General features: G+C 41.6%; 1 protein-coding gene across 1 annotated transcript in view; it reads right to left on the reverse strand.

The window, feature by feature from the left end:
• ASB5 (ankyrin repeat and SOCS box containing 5) overlaps positions 1-17425 on the reverse strand; it is a 50643-nt gene that overhangs the window by 28704 nt on the left and 4514 nt on the right. The window lies entirely within an intron of this gene.

Genomic DNA, 17425 nt, shown 5'->3' on the forward strand with positions numbered 1-17425 from the left:
TTAATAACTCTGCCACTACCTCCGGGCTTTCAGATGTTGATGTGGAACTGTGCGTAAACCAACCTGTTAGTTCATCACGCCAATCCCCCCCGCAAGAATTCCCTTCGTTACGTCCGTATACATCCCTTTCCAACGCCGCCACCCTGCAGTTACAGGCCTAGCCTGAGCTTCTGTACGTTGCGTACTGTGAGTCACTTCCTGTCCTGCTTACATTCATTCTGGCTATTGTTCAACCCATTTTCTCTTTATCGATCGAGTGAGATGTTTGGGATCTGCTTCAAAATAGTTCCGAGGTAACTTCAGCAGCTTTTTTTGTTTTTTTTTTGCGGTACGCGGGCTTCTCGCTGTCGCGGCCTCTCCCGTTGCGGAGCACAGGCTCCGGACGCGCAGGCTCAGCGGCCACGGCTCACGGGCCCGGCCGCTCCGCGGCACGTGGGATCCTCCCGGACCGGGGCACGAACCCGCGTCCCCTGCATCGGCAGGCGGACTCTCAACCACGGCGCCACCAGGGAAGCCCCACTTTAGCAGCTTTGATTGTGTGCTTCTGCAAAAGCAAGGTTGTATCTCCTAATAGGATGTTATCTTTCTGCTCAATTTATGGGCCAGGATGTTATTTAAAATAGGAAACCTTACCATAGAGATTTCTTAGAAAGATGATTTCTCATGCTAGTTTTGGTTTGCTGATATTTCACTTAAGATTTTTGCAGCTACACTCCTGAGTGAGATTAGCCTCTGATTTTCCTTATACTGACCTTCTCAAGTTTTGGTAATGTATCAGTTAAATTTCGATCCCTCTGAATATAATATATAGAACGAGGGATTTCTTATACCAATGAGCCCTTCCGCAGTTGTGGGTTAAGAAGTCTCTGCAAGGCTGTTGTCTTTGCATGTATGTTGGGCTTGACTTTACTGGACTGTCTGGCTGGAGGTCTGCAGTGAGAGCTGAATGTGAAGTAGGGGAGAGCAAGGATGTACCGGAACCCGGAAGAAAACCTGGATGGTGTTTGTCTCTCACCTCCTCCACCTTCCAAGATGCAGGTGACCTGAGGAGAAGCTGGTACCCTTCACCACTTGAGAGGCAGTCGGGAGGGAGCTGAACCAGCTGTGGGTCTCGATGTTGCTGGATGAGCAGTGGCCTGTGCCAGCAGCCATGGCGCCCAGTGTCCACGGCGGACTTCAGAGTGTAAAGACGGTGGCTTTCACTCTGTACATATTTTTCTTCTGGTTGCTCCCAACCCAGAACAACAGAGGGGAGGGGATTCTGGGAAGCAGTTCAGGATAACTAAGGTGACACCGCACAAAGACGCCACAGGTAACAGGGCACTGACTCCATGAGATGAGAGAGGCTAGTCTCTTGTTTTCTCTACTGTCATGATTCACCTATTAGAAATCTTTCTACCTATGGTGCTTGGTAGAAGCCACGGGTAAAATCATCTACTCTTGGAGGTTTTTCGGAGGAAGTTTAAAAACTAATGATTATATTAGTGATTTTCAGACTACTTAGGTTCTTTATTTCTTAAAAAACTCAGCTTTGAGAAGTTATATGTTTTAGGAAATTGTCTATTTCATCCAAATAGTCAAAATTATTGGCATTAAGTTGTTATATAACAACCACTTATTATAAATATTTCAGCAACGTCTGCTATTATGTTCTCTTTGATTCCACCTGTTGTTAATTTGTAGCTCTGTTCTGACAGAGGAATACTAATTACTAGTTTTTCAACAGGTTATCTTTTAGCTTTGTTTATAATTTGTTGATAAAAAGTTACTTTATTAATTTCTACTTGCAGCTTTATTATTTTCTTCCTTCAGTCTATGGAAGTTGATTTTGCTCTTTTCATAACTTCGATTGCTTGACCTATGAGTTACTTAAAGATATTTTCTCAGTTTCCAAACATAATGAGATTTTTTTCTCATTGCATTTTGTTAATGATTTCTACATTAATTTAACTGAGAGGAATGGATGTGTTCTATATCAGAGGTCAGCAAACTATGGCTCCTGGGCCACATCTGGCCTACCATCTGTTTTGGTAAATAAAGTGTTATCGGAACACAGCAAAACCCATCCTATTGTACACCATCTATGTTTGCTTTGAGACTATAACTGCAGAACTGAGACTACATCGCACACAGAAGCTAAAATATCTACTCTCTGATCCTCTACAGAAAAAGTGTGCCAACTTCTGGTCTGTATAATACCAGACATCTGAAATTTCTTAAGACATGCTTTGTGGCCCTGTGTATGCTCAAGTTTTGTAAATGTTCAAAATCTACATGAAAAGAATGTGAATTTAGAGTTCCATTTACCAATAAGAGCTACCTCTTAAATTTCTTCTGTATGTTTATATAGGGAGCAGTGTTTGTCTCCTTAATCTATCAATTACTAAGATAATTCTATTAAAAATTTTTCTCTTTCTCCTTGTAGTTATGCCAATATTTCAATTTTCTATTTTGAAGCCATTTTACTGGGTTAATACACAGACTTGTTACAGCTTCTCAGTAGATTCAACCTTTTATCGTTATATAGTGGCATCCAGTAATTTTTTTTTGCCTAAAAATCTTACTTATCTCACATTAATATAGTGACAGCACTTTTATTTCCTGAGGCACATCTCTCACGATTCTTTTATTTCCAACTTTTCTGAATCCTTATGTTTTAGAAGGGCCATTCAAAAAATTCAATCTGAAAATTATATTTAGAGAACTCAGTTTATACTTATTTAAATTACTAATAGAGTTAGATTTATTTTTCCTATATTAGTTTGTATTTTCTCCGCCTTTTCTGTATCTTTGTTCTCTTTCTTTAGTTGTTTTGATTTGATTAATTTTCTAATTCTGTTTCCTGCTCGTCTCTGAAAGTCATATATTGTATTTATTTTTTACCATTATCTGTGCCTTAAATTTTATTCAGACTCAAGCTTTAAGGAGACCTAGAACAGAATCATAGTCAATTAATTTTTGTGCTGAAGGTTTTAATCCATAGACTGAAGGAAGAAGAAGAAATTAAAAAATGGTAGTATGACAATTAGAAAGAAAGAAACCTGGCATTATTCACAAATAATGTGATTTTCTACCTAAAACACCTCACAGAACCTACAGATTTTTATTAGAATTAATAAGAGAGTTTTACAAAGTTTCTGGGTATAAAATTAATATACAAAAATTAATTGTATTTCTATGCCTACAACGTACAGCTGGAAAATGAAAAAACTAACAAGATACTATTTATAGTAGCATAAAACAATTCAGTACCCAGGAATAAATTAAACAAAAAATATGTAACAGGGCTTCCCTGGTGGCGCAGTGGTTGAGAGTCGCCTGCCGATCCGCTGAGCCTGCGCGTCCGGAGCCTGTGCTCCGCAACGGGAGAGGCCATAACAGTGAGAGGCCCGGGTACCGCAAAAAAAAAAAAAAAGTAAGACCTTCTCAGGGGATAATAATAAAACAATACTGAGAGACATTAAAGAAAACCTATATAAATGGGAAAACATATCATGTTTATTCACTGGAAGGTCAAGTGTTGCCAAGATGTGAATTCTCTCTCAAATCAATGACTGATAGGTTAAGTGAATTCCAAAAATAAACTCAACAAGTGTTTTGGGAATCACAGAAGCTGCTTCTAAAATAGATATAGCTCTACCAGGTATCAAGACATAGTGTAAAGCTGTAGAAACCAATACAGTGTGGTTTAGGCCTGGGGAAACGTAACCAGTAAGAAAGCCCATAAACAGATGGGCATGATAGGCCCTATACTTATTCAGAGTGGGTCTGCAGCAACTGTAAATCATACCATTCCAAAAATCAATTCCAAGTGGATAACTGGAAAGGAAAGCTTTAAGAAGAGAATTCAGGAAGATACTTTCATTATCTTGAAATGCAGCAGGGTTGTAACAAATAAATTACACACAAAATATTAACCAAAATGGAAAGGATTTATAAATTTGACTATTTTTAAATTAAGAACTTCTGTTCACCAAAAGAAAAACCATAAAAAGTGAAAAGACAAGCCACAAAAGATATTTATAAGGAGCTCCTTCAAGTTTTTTTTTCCATTTTCTATCTAATTGTTAGAATATAAAAATAACTTCTAAAAATCCACGAAAAAGGAGCAGATGATGCAACTGAACAGATGGCAAAATATTTGGCAGGCACATGACAAAAGAGAAGTACAGATGGCTAATAAACATGAAAATGGCATTATTAGAGAAATGAAAATTCAACCGTAAGATATCCCTACATGCTCGCTAGATTGGCAAAAATGAAGAATATTGGCAATACCAAATATTAGCGACAATGGGAAGCACCACAAATTCTCATATGCTGCTGGGTTCACCATAGATACAACCATGTTGGAAAACAGTGTAACACTAGGTGAAAAAACGAAAGCTATTCATGCTGTTTGACCTGGCAATTCTAGTCCTAGAGCTACACCAACTTATTTGTACTGGACATTTAGAGCAATATCATTCGTAATTACTCTAAATTGGGAATGGAATTTATAGCATTGAACATGAGTGAACTTCATATACACATAGATAAATCTTGCTATCATATCATTTAGTGAAAAAAAGCAAGTTAAGAGAGTGTTTAGTGGATGATTCAACTTATATAAAATTTAAAAACAGACCAGGGGCTTCCCTGGTGGCGCAGTGGTTGAGAATCTGCCTGCTAATGCAGGGGACACGGGTTCGAGCCCTGGTCTGGGAGGATCCCACACGCCGCGGAGCAACTAGGCCCGTGAGCCACAACTACTGAGCCTGCGCGTCTGGAGCCTGTGCCCCGCAACAAGAGAGGCCGCGACAGTGAGAGGCCCGCGCACCGCGATGAAGAGTGGCCCCCGCTCGCCGCAACTAGAGAAAGCCCTCGCACAGAAACGAAGACCCAACACAGCCAAAAATAAATAAATAAATAAATAAATATTTAAAAAAGCAAAAACAAAAACCAAAAACAGACCAAATGAAACCTTATCAATTTGGGATGTACTCAGAGGAGTGAAAACCAGAAAGAAAGGCAAGAAAATGATTACAATAAAAGTTAGTCACCCTCTCTTTGGGGACAGGGAGGGTGTTGTGGTTATAAAGGTTTACCTGGAGGGCTTCTGGGGTTCCAAGGATGCTCTACTTCTTGACTTGGCTCGTGGTTAAACAGGTTTCTGCTTTACAGTCTTTTATTAAATTCTATAAATGAGTTCTGTTCATTTTTTTTCCCGATGTAGTTTATCTTTTGATTAAGAAGATGATAATTAATAAAGAGAGGGCAGCCAAAAAATTTTAGAATAGAGGATGAGGTTAGCAGAAAACATAACACCCCAGTAAGAGACGAGGAAGGACTTGGCTCTTCTTACCCTGATGTCCTTTACTCTTGGGGCCTCTCCGCTCACCCTGACAGCCTAAATCTGCTGAACACCTGCTCTATGACTGAGGGCAGTGAGAGACTTCAGACCTTCTCCCAGATGTGCAGAGGGGTTACCGTTCGCCTCCACGGGACACACAGAGCACCCAAGATGACCCAGGGACTTGCTCTTAGTTAGCACCGAAAGTGTGCTCAGTGGGGAGGATGGAACAGTGCCCAAGCGTGGCTCGAGGGCAAAACTGCCAACAGCATGCGGCAAACGACCCTGGGTGATCTTTAGAGTAAAAAAGCGAAAACTTGTCTGCGAGAGTGCAGGGACTGTTCTCAGATCACTGCAGTTACACGCATTCGGTGACTCACAACAGTTGTTCTGAGCAGCTCAGGTGGTGAGAACATTCTACGTGCTTTGGAATAAGGCAGGTGACGTCATGCGGGTGATAAATTCACAAAGAGTAGCTTGGGTTCTGAGCGCTGAAAGCTTCTCTGGTACAAAAAGGATTCACCAGTAGTTACCATAACGTGAAAGAAACGCTGTGTGTTTCAGAGCAAAGAGTGGACTTCAGATACCATCAACTTCTGTGATTTACACATGGCTTCAAAGAGCCGTACGAGTTCGACAGAGCTACCTCGAGTGCATCTGTAGAACACGGGCTCTCTCTTCCAACGATGCAGCTTCCACTCCAGCAGCCTTACAATTTGAGCTTCCAGAATCAGACACACACACACACACACACACACACACACACACACACAGTCAATGGCTTAAAAATAAAAGGTCCCAAACCCACCGATCTTGCCCAACTCCTCCATTTTGCAGACAGAGAAGCTGAAGTTGAAGAAAAAACCAAACAAACAAACTGAAGCTGAGAGAGTGTAGGGGGTGCCCTCAGAGTAACCCAGAGCGTTACCAGCAAAGCAAGACTTCCTGCTTCCTGCATGTGCTTTTCCAACGTGTGACATTTGCTCCTTAACCACAGGCAGACAAATCGAAACCAGTGAACATAAAATAAGGAAGGTGAAAGCAGACCTAATAAACAATGGCACCTACGTCATCAGACTTTTGTCAGGATTAAATGAGTTTATAATTGTACACGTTTAGAACAGCCCCTGGCGCGTAACCAAGAACTGGGGTAGTGTTTACTCTTCTCATAAATGACACTTTTCTTGTCCTTTCCTTCTCTTTACCCACTTTGTTACCACACTGTTCTAGCTCTACCAAATGCCAGTGTGAAGTTTTAAAAGGCCACAAACCCATACAAGGAATGAAACTAGCAACCCGTGTTCTCCAGGCAGAGGACGGCAGCTGCGTGGAGGAAAATCTGATACGCGCCTACGCGCCACGGACAAGGGCTTAATGGCCGAGCAATTTACACGTAATGCATCTCCTCCCCGCAGTTCTAGCCACAAATAGTTTTATCACCACTAACCACATGCTCAGGGTAGGTTTAGGCGCTGGCAGCAGCTGGTTTGTTTTATCTTGACATTTGTCATGAAAAGTGAAGAGGGGGCACACTGACGTCTGTTTCTGACACGTGAACATGCTTGCAGAAGTAGGTCTTAGAGCAGAAAGCACAGAAAGTCAAGAGTCCCAGGGGTACTGGCCTCAGTCCCAAATTTGCCTGGCAAGGCGACGTCCGATACACCCGGGCAGAGCAGCCCAGTGTCCTGCGGGCAGTCTGTCCTCACCCAACTGCGTCCCGATAGGAGGCCCACCCCACGCTGGGGGGCTACGGCTCTCTCTCTCCCTGTTGTTACCTTAACCCCAGAGAAGAGAGCTCCTGACACTGAAACAGACCGTTCCTCCTATTGTAATCCTCTAGCTGCCTGTGTATGAGGAGCCAGTTGTGTGCATAGGCAAAGGCAAGATTTTAAAAAATTTTACTTATTTTTATTATTCCTACCACTCTGCTAACTTAAACAGGTACTAAAGAATTTGGGGTCCAGGGACTTCCCTGGTGGTCCAGTGGTTAGGACTCCACGCTCCCAATGCAGGGGGCCTGGGTTGGATCGCTGGTCAGGGAACTAGATCCCGCATGCCGTAACTAGGAGCCCGCATGCCACAACTAAGACCCGGTGCAGCCAAAGAAAGAAAGAAAGAATCTGGGGTCCAGGAGTAACACACAGAGTGGCTTAAAGGATGAAGACTGAAGTCCAGAGGAATTGTTCTCAGAAGGTATTGAGAACAAGTTTTACATCAGCCAAACCCCTTCTGGAACACCTTCTAAGACTTGACAATTTCCCGGTTTGCTGTCGAGAGAGAAAAAGAGCGATCCCCTGTCAGTTATAGTTCTGATATCTGGTGTTTGGTGTGTTTTCAGCTCACGATACACACTCTGAAGTACCACGTTGAACATTCAATTTTAAATGAACAGAGAGGAAACGGTTAATAATAGTTGAACTTTGGCTCAGAGAGTTTAAAATATTAAGAATAAAAATGCACTCACTTAAAAAGAGAAATCAAAAGGTAAACAAGTAGCATTCCTCCACAAGGCAAGAGATCTTTGAGTTAATATGAAATGAAGAAGATGCTTGAAGATATTCAGAGCCATGAACTATTCCTGTTAAAAAATGTACATTGAGGGTCTGTTTTATTTGGGGAGGAGGGCTAATGCCAAGGCATAAAGTTGAAAGGAACCAGAGAAAAGGGACAGTAGGTCTGATTAAGAAGAAAGAGTGGGGGCATTCGTTATAGATTTAATTTCTGGGCAGTACTGACTTTCTGTCTTCATTTGTTCTTTGAGAATTAACTCTGAGAGTCCCTCCATTAACATTTATTCAGCGTGTACAGGGGCCACACCACTGGCCGAGGCAAGATTAGAATTGGCGACGCCCCGCGGTAAGTGGTAATAAGATCCATATTCTTGAATTTGAATCCCCTCACCCTCTCCCTTCCTTTTCCCCTTCTTCCTTTCTCCCTTCCTTCCTTGGATATTTACTTAGCTTCCGCCATGTGCTAGGCATCTTTCCAAGCTCTGAGCGTGAAATGAACCTCTGTCTTCACGAGACACACAAGCTGGTGATGATCTGACTCGGTGAGACAGTCAATGTTGAATCTGTTTGGGATACCACACAGATGGGGAAAAAGCAGCACAGAAAGTATTAAGTAATTCTGGGTCTAGGAAGGGTTATTTCAAAGACTGCAACCCGCCACAGAGATAGCTCTGGAAAAAGAACATTGCTTGTTTCATAGTGTAAAGGAAACAAACAAAATGCTGCAAATGGTCAAGATGAGCGATGTCAGAAGGTCAGAAGACCAGGGCTCATGCCTGACTTTCCTCTAACTTGATCGATAACCTTGAGCAAGTCTATATATTTAAGCCTCTGTTACCATCTCTGTAAAAGAAGCATAATACCAGCTAGTAGTTTGTAGAGGTCAGTGATGAGATGACAAGGGATCGTGTGTGTGGAAAGACTTCGTGGATTACAATAAAAATATGACATTATCACTAGAAAGTGTGGGGTAGGTCGAGTCAAAGCTAGAAGTAGAAAGACACTTGCTGACCACCCCTATTAAGTTCAATTGCCGAGAATTTGAGAAACTAAGGGTTCACTTTATGGTAAAGAGGATGTTTACTTTTCTCCGTTTCTCATTTTCTCCTTCTACAATTATTAACCACAGAATATTTACTAGAAAAGCAACACAGATGGACCTCAATTTACAAAAATGCAGTACATAAAAATGTATATTTACAAAATGAATTGATTATTTCCAAAGGAACTCCTTTAAGCAACAAGTTTACATGATCATATAAAAATTCAGTAATTTACCAAAAGCTGTTTTATACACAACGTATGAAGCAAAACTGTGCACATATTCTGGTGTATATACATTTGATTGGTGTTTTCGCAAGTTGTAAACATAGCTTTAAAAGCTCCTAAGATTTGGCTATTTTGAAAAATAGCATATCTTACAGAATATTTCAATTTCTGATATTACAACATGGAGCTGGATTTCTATCATCTCATAAAACGAATGGCCAGTATTATATCTGCAGCATTATTCCTTAAGACTCTACCCAAGACTACGCTAGTCTGAGCCACCTTCCGAAAATCTGGGGGAATCATCACTTACTACTACTGTGATCTCAGAAATGCTACTCTCCAGTTTGTGAAGTCACCGTAAGACATTCTGATTTGAGAACGTTCCTTGTCCATCACCATATTCCTGCCAAGCTTTCAGTAGTAAAGCTGGTTTCTGACTTGTGCCTGAGCTTCACCCTTGGTCATGGACGCTGCAGGAGGGACACTAGCCCCAGAGACCTGCCAACGAACAGCCTTAATATTCGGGTTCCCCCGTGGGACTATATACAGCTTAAAGGTCTCATACTGAAGAAAGAAGACACAATCGTTATTTGTGATTTATTATTCTCTTAGTAGAGGCTTAGTCACCTTCAGATAATCCTCGCAGTGGCCCAGTAAAGAAGCAAGGGTTCCTTAAAAGTTCTTGGAGGGCTAGTTTGCAAACCTGTGCCTAGGTTCCCAGATAATTTAAAACACTGATAGACTTTGAGGTTATTCAATGATTCTATGATATAATTCTGTATCCTCTTCCCAGATGTAGTCTGCTTATTTTTTTTTTTAAGAAAAAGGTTTTTTTTTTCCCTCTTTCTTCATAAGAAAAAAACCCACTTTTTTGTAAGATATGTCCAGTGAAAAACTATGTTTTGCTTGCTTCCTGGAGAGACCAGCTGGCAGAGAAAATAAAGGAAAAAAGCCAAATCCCTGAACAGGCTGACTCAGCTCTTCACTGTTAGTGCTGTCAGTATTGGTTTTTGTCTTCCCTTTTCAAAAAGCTGCCAGGGCTTAAGAGAAAAAACAAAAGGGTGAGAAGGACAGTTTGGCGGAGGAAGTTAACATCCCGGGCTTTGCGATGTTGGAGGTTAAGAAGCTTCAGCCCTTTCTCTGGTGGCCACGATAACAGAGCAGCCGGCAGTGTGCTGCTGACACACTCATCATAAAGCCCTTCCAGAAAAACCCAGGCTTTCTGCAGTATGCTCATAACCAGGTACCTGAGCGGTTTGCCCAGGAAAACATTTCTGTCCGAAGAATTCCTGGCAAGAGGAGTCTCTTAGACAGAGTAAATACGATGGTAGGAAAATGTCTGCGAGCCATTTAAAACCCCGTGCTGAGAGCTGGACCGCCCACGCAGCATCCCCCCGGGCCCTCGACATCCTACCCAAGCCTGCTACCTCCCTTTGCTCTGATCCCACATGATGGCTCAGAAAATCTTGTTTTTTGTGAAGCCTGTCAGAGAAAAATGTCTGAATCACAAGAATATCTTGAGTCTTAAAGGCACAGAACCAACTTCTCATTTTTGGCTTGTATTTAGGGGAAATTTTGCATATTAAATTCTTAAAATTCTGTTTGGAAGGGGCCAGCAGACAAATCCCGTGGACGGCACAGAGAGCTGGGGAGCCTGAGGCTTGATTTTGCCAAGGCCGCTGTTCACACCGTGTGAAAGACCAGTGGTGGGAGAGCCAAGTGGTTGAGAGAAAAATCTCAGGAGCCAGTTGGAGCTGGCTTGAAATTCTATGCTTTTCGTTACTAACTGAAGAAAGTTGACAACTTACTTAAACTTTCACAGGGCTCCGGCTTGTTACTCTTAAATTGACATATGAATAAAACCAACCACGTAAGTTCTGAAATCATATACCTGAAGAGCTAGCATGATGCTGGGACAGAACACTTGCTTGTCCTAGTGTGATTACCTGCCTACAGCGACTGTTTAGCAAATATAACATGATAATTTCACCATCTTTTCTTATTGATGCTTCTCTGTGTTACTAAATTGTGGGAACTTTTGTACTGTTTTTAAAAATTTTTTAAAGTACAATATAAAGAATTAACATTCATGGAGCCAGACACTGTGGCATGTGGTTTAGGTAATACACTAGATCCTATATAAAATTTACGGTAACCCCCTGAAATAAATATCATTATGTCCATTTTAGTGATGAAGAAACTGAGGCTACAGACTTTAAACAACTTTCCTAAGACCACACATCTCAAAAGTGCCATGATAGAAAAATTTATGTGTGACTAAATCGCTATGTTACCAGCAGTGTGATTTATGCAGGGGTCTTTTATTCATTCCACAAATATTTGCTGAGTTTCTTCAATATCCAAGGCATTGTTTTTCCTATTTGCCATTTCAGTTATTTCAAGGACCAGCTGACTTTTCACTTAGTAAATTATAATTTCCTTCTCTAGAATAACAGCAGTTTTCCCCTGTAGTCCTGTTACAATTCAGTATCCAAGTCTCTGGCAGGAATCAAGTTTGCCTCGTGAGCTTTATTATTATTTTTTTTTTCCTTTTTTTTGCGGTACGCGGGCCTCTCACTGTTGCGGCCTCTCCCGTTGCGGAGCACAGGCTCCAGACGCGCAGGCCCAGCGGCCATGGCTCACCGGCCCAGCCGCTCCGCGGCATGTGGGATCTTCCCGGACCGGGGCACGAACCCGCGTCCCCTGCATCGGCAGGCGGATTCTCAACCACTGCGCCACCAGGGAAGCCCCCTCGTGAGCTTTAGATAATTACAAACTTCTTTTTTTTCTCCTTCTAGTTAAATACTTTGTCTTTTGAAAATCTTATTTTTAAAAAATAATCAAAATATTCATTATAATGCTGTAGAATCAGGTTTTTGCTCATGTGTGTGCTTTTAAAAATTAAACTTTAGATGATTATAAAAATCTCAATCATTGAATCCAATTAACTTTCATAAACAAAAATCATTCAAAAAATATTTTCGTTACTTCCAATGGACCCTAAATTTGAGCTTACTTAAAACAGATTTCCCTTTCTTTCACAGTCCTGGAATGTCACACCAAGTAGATACGCAAGCATCGTTTTAGGACTTAATATTCACTATACAGGAGATAGTCTCTCCAACGCAAACCAGTCTTGTTTTGTTGATTTCTTTGAAAAATGGTAAGTAGCCCTAAAACTTCACTCCTCTACTAGCTTTTACTGGATGAGCAGTTTCATCATAACTACAGGGAAAAGACAGAGAGATAAATGCTCAAATTTTCATTTAGCTCCTTTTCTTTTAGTTCTTGGAGAGTCACTATGAAGAAGCATTCATTCCCTTCCCAGACTCAACAGATCTGTGATTTTATGTATTTGAACTCCAAAGGAACTGGCTCTTTTCCTTGTCCTAACTCCCCATCCTGGATGATGGCTCAAGAGGGAAATAAGACGCCAAGCTTTCTGAAATTCAGCAATTCCTCTGGTGCATCATTTCATTCTATAAATTACTACTTTCTCTTGATGGATGAGGGGAATCATCATTTCTCTAGGGAAGGAGGTCGAGTTTGGAAAACAGAAGTGGCTCATCAATCTTCCAGCGGTTAATCAAAGATGGGTTGGGTTGTTCCTGGGAAATTCACTCACAGCGTCGTCATGACTTACATGCTCATGATTTAACTGCTATCACAGTGTGTTGAGAACTCTTCAGAGGAAGAGGAGCATCCTTTAGCACTTTGGCAGCAGACTACCTGCCTCAATCAACTAACAAGGAACGTTCGAGGAGCAGGTTTTCAATGCACAGGCCTTAACTTGAATTGCATCATTGTCAGTTTTCATGTAAATCAAGCTGCACACTTGAGGATGGAGACGACCTGGTGTTTCTATTTAAGAACATCAAGGCATTTCCATATTGAATTTCAGTTTGTTTGTACTCTGCCCATAGTTTAAGACCATAAGCCTTCTGGAAAGAGTTTATGTATTTCTGAACGCTTCTATTTTGCTCAGTAAGTAATGGTGACATGGAAATTTTAGCTGCTGTCATGGAGAGAGACTGCCTTTGTGCCATTTGACATAGTTATGCCCATTCCTGACGCGCCCCAAATGTTTGCTGTTGTTCTAATCCCTAGGAAAGAATGTGGAACGGATATTCAGCTATGACTCATTTTACAGGGTGGTTAGGGTCTGTAAAGATGCATGTAACTCACATAATATTTTAAACAAACTGGGACAGTTTAGTCTTAAACATTATTTTCTTCTTTTCTTTAAGGAAAAATGCCTCTTGAAGTCCAACGTCTGAAGATTCATGAAAGTAGAGTTGTTCTGTTCAGGAAGGGAAAGGGGGCCCATGGGAACTTGTCCCCTAGCACCGCCCTAGTCTCTCAGTCCCTGAGGCTCTTCTAGAAAACTCCTGAATCTACTTAGTGGACAGATTTTAAAAATCCCATCCCACAGTAGCCAATGAAGAATTACAGGATTGAGAGAAGAGACCCTTCTAATATATGTCCTCTTCAACCTAAATTTCACAGAATGGACTGGTTGAATTACAGGCCACCTGGAAGTGCTAACAATTTAACAATTTATGAGACTCTGTAAGCCTCTCCTTCCCTGAGCTGATATTCTTGGGGCACTTCCAGTCTCAAAAGCCAGTGGTCTGCTTTGTAGCGTTGCTGTGAGAGGGCTGGAAAGAATGAATGATTTGTTCTTTACGCAGCTGGTAAAGAAGAAATGCCAAAAGTTCTACATAGCCTGTAACCAAACACTTTCTTTTTAAAAAAAAAATCTATTGGAGGGTGATTTTGAAGGAAGAGGCGTTCCAAATAACCCCCCCTGCTTTCATCGACATGGTCCATGTGTCACGGGGGATGAACTTTCCTCTCTCTTCCCCAGGTTAGAAAATGAGCTTAAGGTGCCGAGATTGAAGCCGGAAGCCACGGAGCTGCCGTGGAGCCACCCTGAGGGTGTGCAGAGCCGACTCAGCGCCCAGGAGGTATTCGACCTGCTCTGGGATGTAGTTCACGGAACACATGCAATGACATGTTGACTCATTACTAAACCCAGGATTTTGTAAAATACTCATGGCGGCGCTGATTTCCATCATTACCTAGTGACTTTCTTGTAGGCTGAATCCAGTAAAGGCATTAGAAAACTCTTAATAGAACTCTTTACTTTGGATGTGTGATTTGAGAACACGTGTTGTGTATTTACTTTTCACTTTGGCACCAACCATCTGTCTCTGTCTCCTCAACCAATATTTATCCTTTAACATTTGCCCCCATGAACCACGCTTGTTCAGTTCCACATCTAAAAGTTCTCTTTTTCTTTAGAGTCAGCTCGGTTTCATCCACGCTTGTACATAACCAGATATGTTCTGCCTTTGAAGTTTTACCTTGAGCTCCACCTTCTCTCAGGACGGGCCTGATACTTCCAACGGACCTTCTTAGAGAACATTCATTGCAGAACTTAACTGTGTTCAATTTAGCACCTTATGAATTTCTACTTGCTTGCTGTTTGCTTGTTTTATATGTGCAAGGTTTGGCTCCGCTGACCCAAGTCTGTTACTCAAAAAGCAACTCATATACTATATATGGTAACTATTTGCATGTACACCCACATATATACACACATATGTATCAGTCCATGTACATGTAGCCCATAATATCGTGCCAGGAACAGAGTAGGTATCCAAATATTTATTGAACTGAATTAAATTCAAAATTGTCTCAGTTATGTCAATTAATAAGAAAAGCAGCTTATTTTAATAATGTACCACCTTCTGAAAAAGACAGCACATTGGAAAGCAGAGACCTAGTTTTCATCCTTTAACTGACCTCATTATATAAAGATTTTAGAGTTGACTATAAAAATGTCACCTATATACAAACCTCATTTTGAAACTGTTCACCAAAATACTTGTCATTCTTCAAAAGGCTTAGTGGATAAGCAATGAGAACACTTACTTGCTCTTTGCTAAAAAAACAAATTCTTAGAAATAATAATAATAGTAGATTGAGAGATGAAAAGAACAGAGAGAAACAATGGGGAACGGGGGAGCTTTCAGGCATTATGAATAAGGACACATGCACGATTTTGGGAGAGACTATGCATGGGCTTAGCACAGCTTTTATTTAACTGGTGAACCCCAGGCAGAGCTCTTCTCATCTCCATACTTGCTCTTCTGTGCTCCCCGAGCACCTCTTCAACTTTGTAAAATAGCACTCACCATGCTTCAAATTACTTGATTATCTCTCTCTGTCTCTCCCACTAGACTATACACGCCTTTAGGAGAGGGACTGTGGTTTGTTTGTATATTTTATCCTTCATGCCTAGCACAGGCCTCTGACATAGAAGACACACAAGTGAAAGGTATGGGAAAAATATCCCTAGGAAAACTGATCCCTCCTAAGCTATCATGAGCTATGCTGAGTTCTTTAATTCCAAAACTCCGTGCATTTCTCCAAATATAGAGGAAGAGGAACAATGTTAATACATTAAACTATGACAAAGTCTTTTGTAAACTTGGAAAGTTTGTTCCCAGATTCCTGTTCTAACTCACAGTATTATAATGGTTCCTTCCAAAAAAAGTGCTCTGGCATTTCCAAAAAATAGCAGAACACGGGCAAAGTTAACGTCTCTTAACATTTTTTTTGGTAGCACTTTTGATTATAATGTCATGTCTGTTCTGATAGAAGAGCAGTTCCATTGACTCCAGTTATTCTTAGGTGGTGTTCTTCCACCTAAGTACAGAAAATGTGTCCCCAAACTCTCACATCTTCAAGGTATTTTTATACCTTTATACAATGAACAGCATGAAAGAAGTCATTCTACAGGTTGGCTTGAAATTTGTCATTGCTGAGATTCTGAGAAATGTTCCCAACGTAACTAACCTCATAGACAGTCAACATGGTAGCCCCCAAAATCATATGAAACAAGTTGTTCCTTGGGAACAGGTATAATGGATATGACTGCTGCACTTGCTGGCGTCTGCTGTAAAGTTAAATTCTTAAAGCTGTTTTTAAACCTGGGATGGACCTTCCTGATGGAGAAAGAATATTACATCATAGAAAATTCTAGCTGCTTTTCCTACCCTATTCTCTGGAATGACAAGTCCTTCCGCCATTTGACTAGTGGTGCACGTTTACTCCATACCCTATTTCCAAGTGTCAACAACAGACTCACCAAAAAACAAACAAACAAAAGCATGCTTAATGGCAACCCTGAAATCATATTTATGAAATCACAAGCACAAATATTCTACCAGATGATTCTACATACGTTCTGTAGTCTATATAAAGCCTCAACCCTGAAAGAAGCACCCAAAGAGGTTGGATGTCACTAGATTGTTTCTCAAGCAGCCTCACAGAGACATTACCTCGATGAATTTTCCACCCTCTAACATTTGGTCCATGGCCTTGCAGTCTTGGAAACCTGATCTGTCAGCAAAGCTGGAGCAAAGTCACATCTCAGAGGTGGACTTACAACTCAAAGAGCACAGAGCACTAAAGAGTGATGTCAAGATGCAAACATAGTAATTTACAGCGAGAACCATAAATGTCAGATGGACTAAAGCACTCCTGGGGCAAGCCAGCACATTCTCTTTCTGTGGACAGACGCGGATGGAGAGCCAAGGTCATAACCAGAATGTTGCCTGGTGATAAAAAAGTGGAACAAAGGGAATAAACAGAAAATAAATCAAAGGCAAGGCTGGAATTCAGATTCCAGTTCTATGACTTCCTGCTTCACACTGACATTTCACACTAGAGATAGGTGAGCCACTCACCAAGCAGCTGAAGACCCAGCTCTCTGGGGTGGCATAGGCTGGGAACTGCAGGCTCGCCTGGGTGGGTAATTAATCTTTCTGAATGACAGGCTTTTCCTTTGTTATAACGAATTCTGGGAGACCCTAAGGTAACATTTACTCTCTCTGCCAATGCTATTTAAGGTATCATCAGATTCATTCTTTTTCCTTTTCTTCTTTTTATTTATTTTTCGTTGTCATCCCTTCTTTTCTATCCACACCACCACCACCAAACAAGTCCAGGTCCTCATCTCTTTATGAGGGGCAGGGGCCTAACTGGTCTACCACTGCCCAACTCCAAAGATCACTACTATATAAATCAACCTTAAATTAGCGTTTTGGGGCTTCCCTGGTGGCGCCATGGTTGAGGGTCCGCCTGCCGATGCGGGGGACGCGGGTTCGCGCCCCGGTCCGGGAAGATCCCACGTGCCGCGGAGCGGCTGGGCCCGTGAGCCGTGACCGCTGAGCCTGCGCGTCCGGAGCCTGTGCTCCACAACGGGAGAGGCCGCGGCAGTGAGAGGCCCGCGTGCCGCAAA

The sequence above is a fragment of the Physeter macrocephalus genome, chromosome 20 (genome assembly GCF_002837175.3).
Source record: "Physeter macrocephalus isolate SW-GA chromosome 20, ASM283717v5, whole genome shotgun sequence".
NCBI lineage: Eukaryota > Metazoa > Chordata > Mammalia > Artiodactyla > Physeteridae > Physeter > Physeter macrocephalus.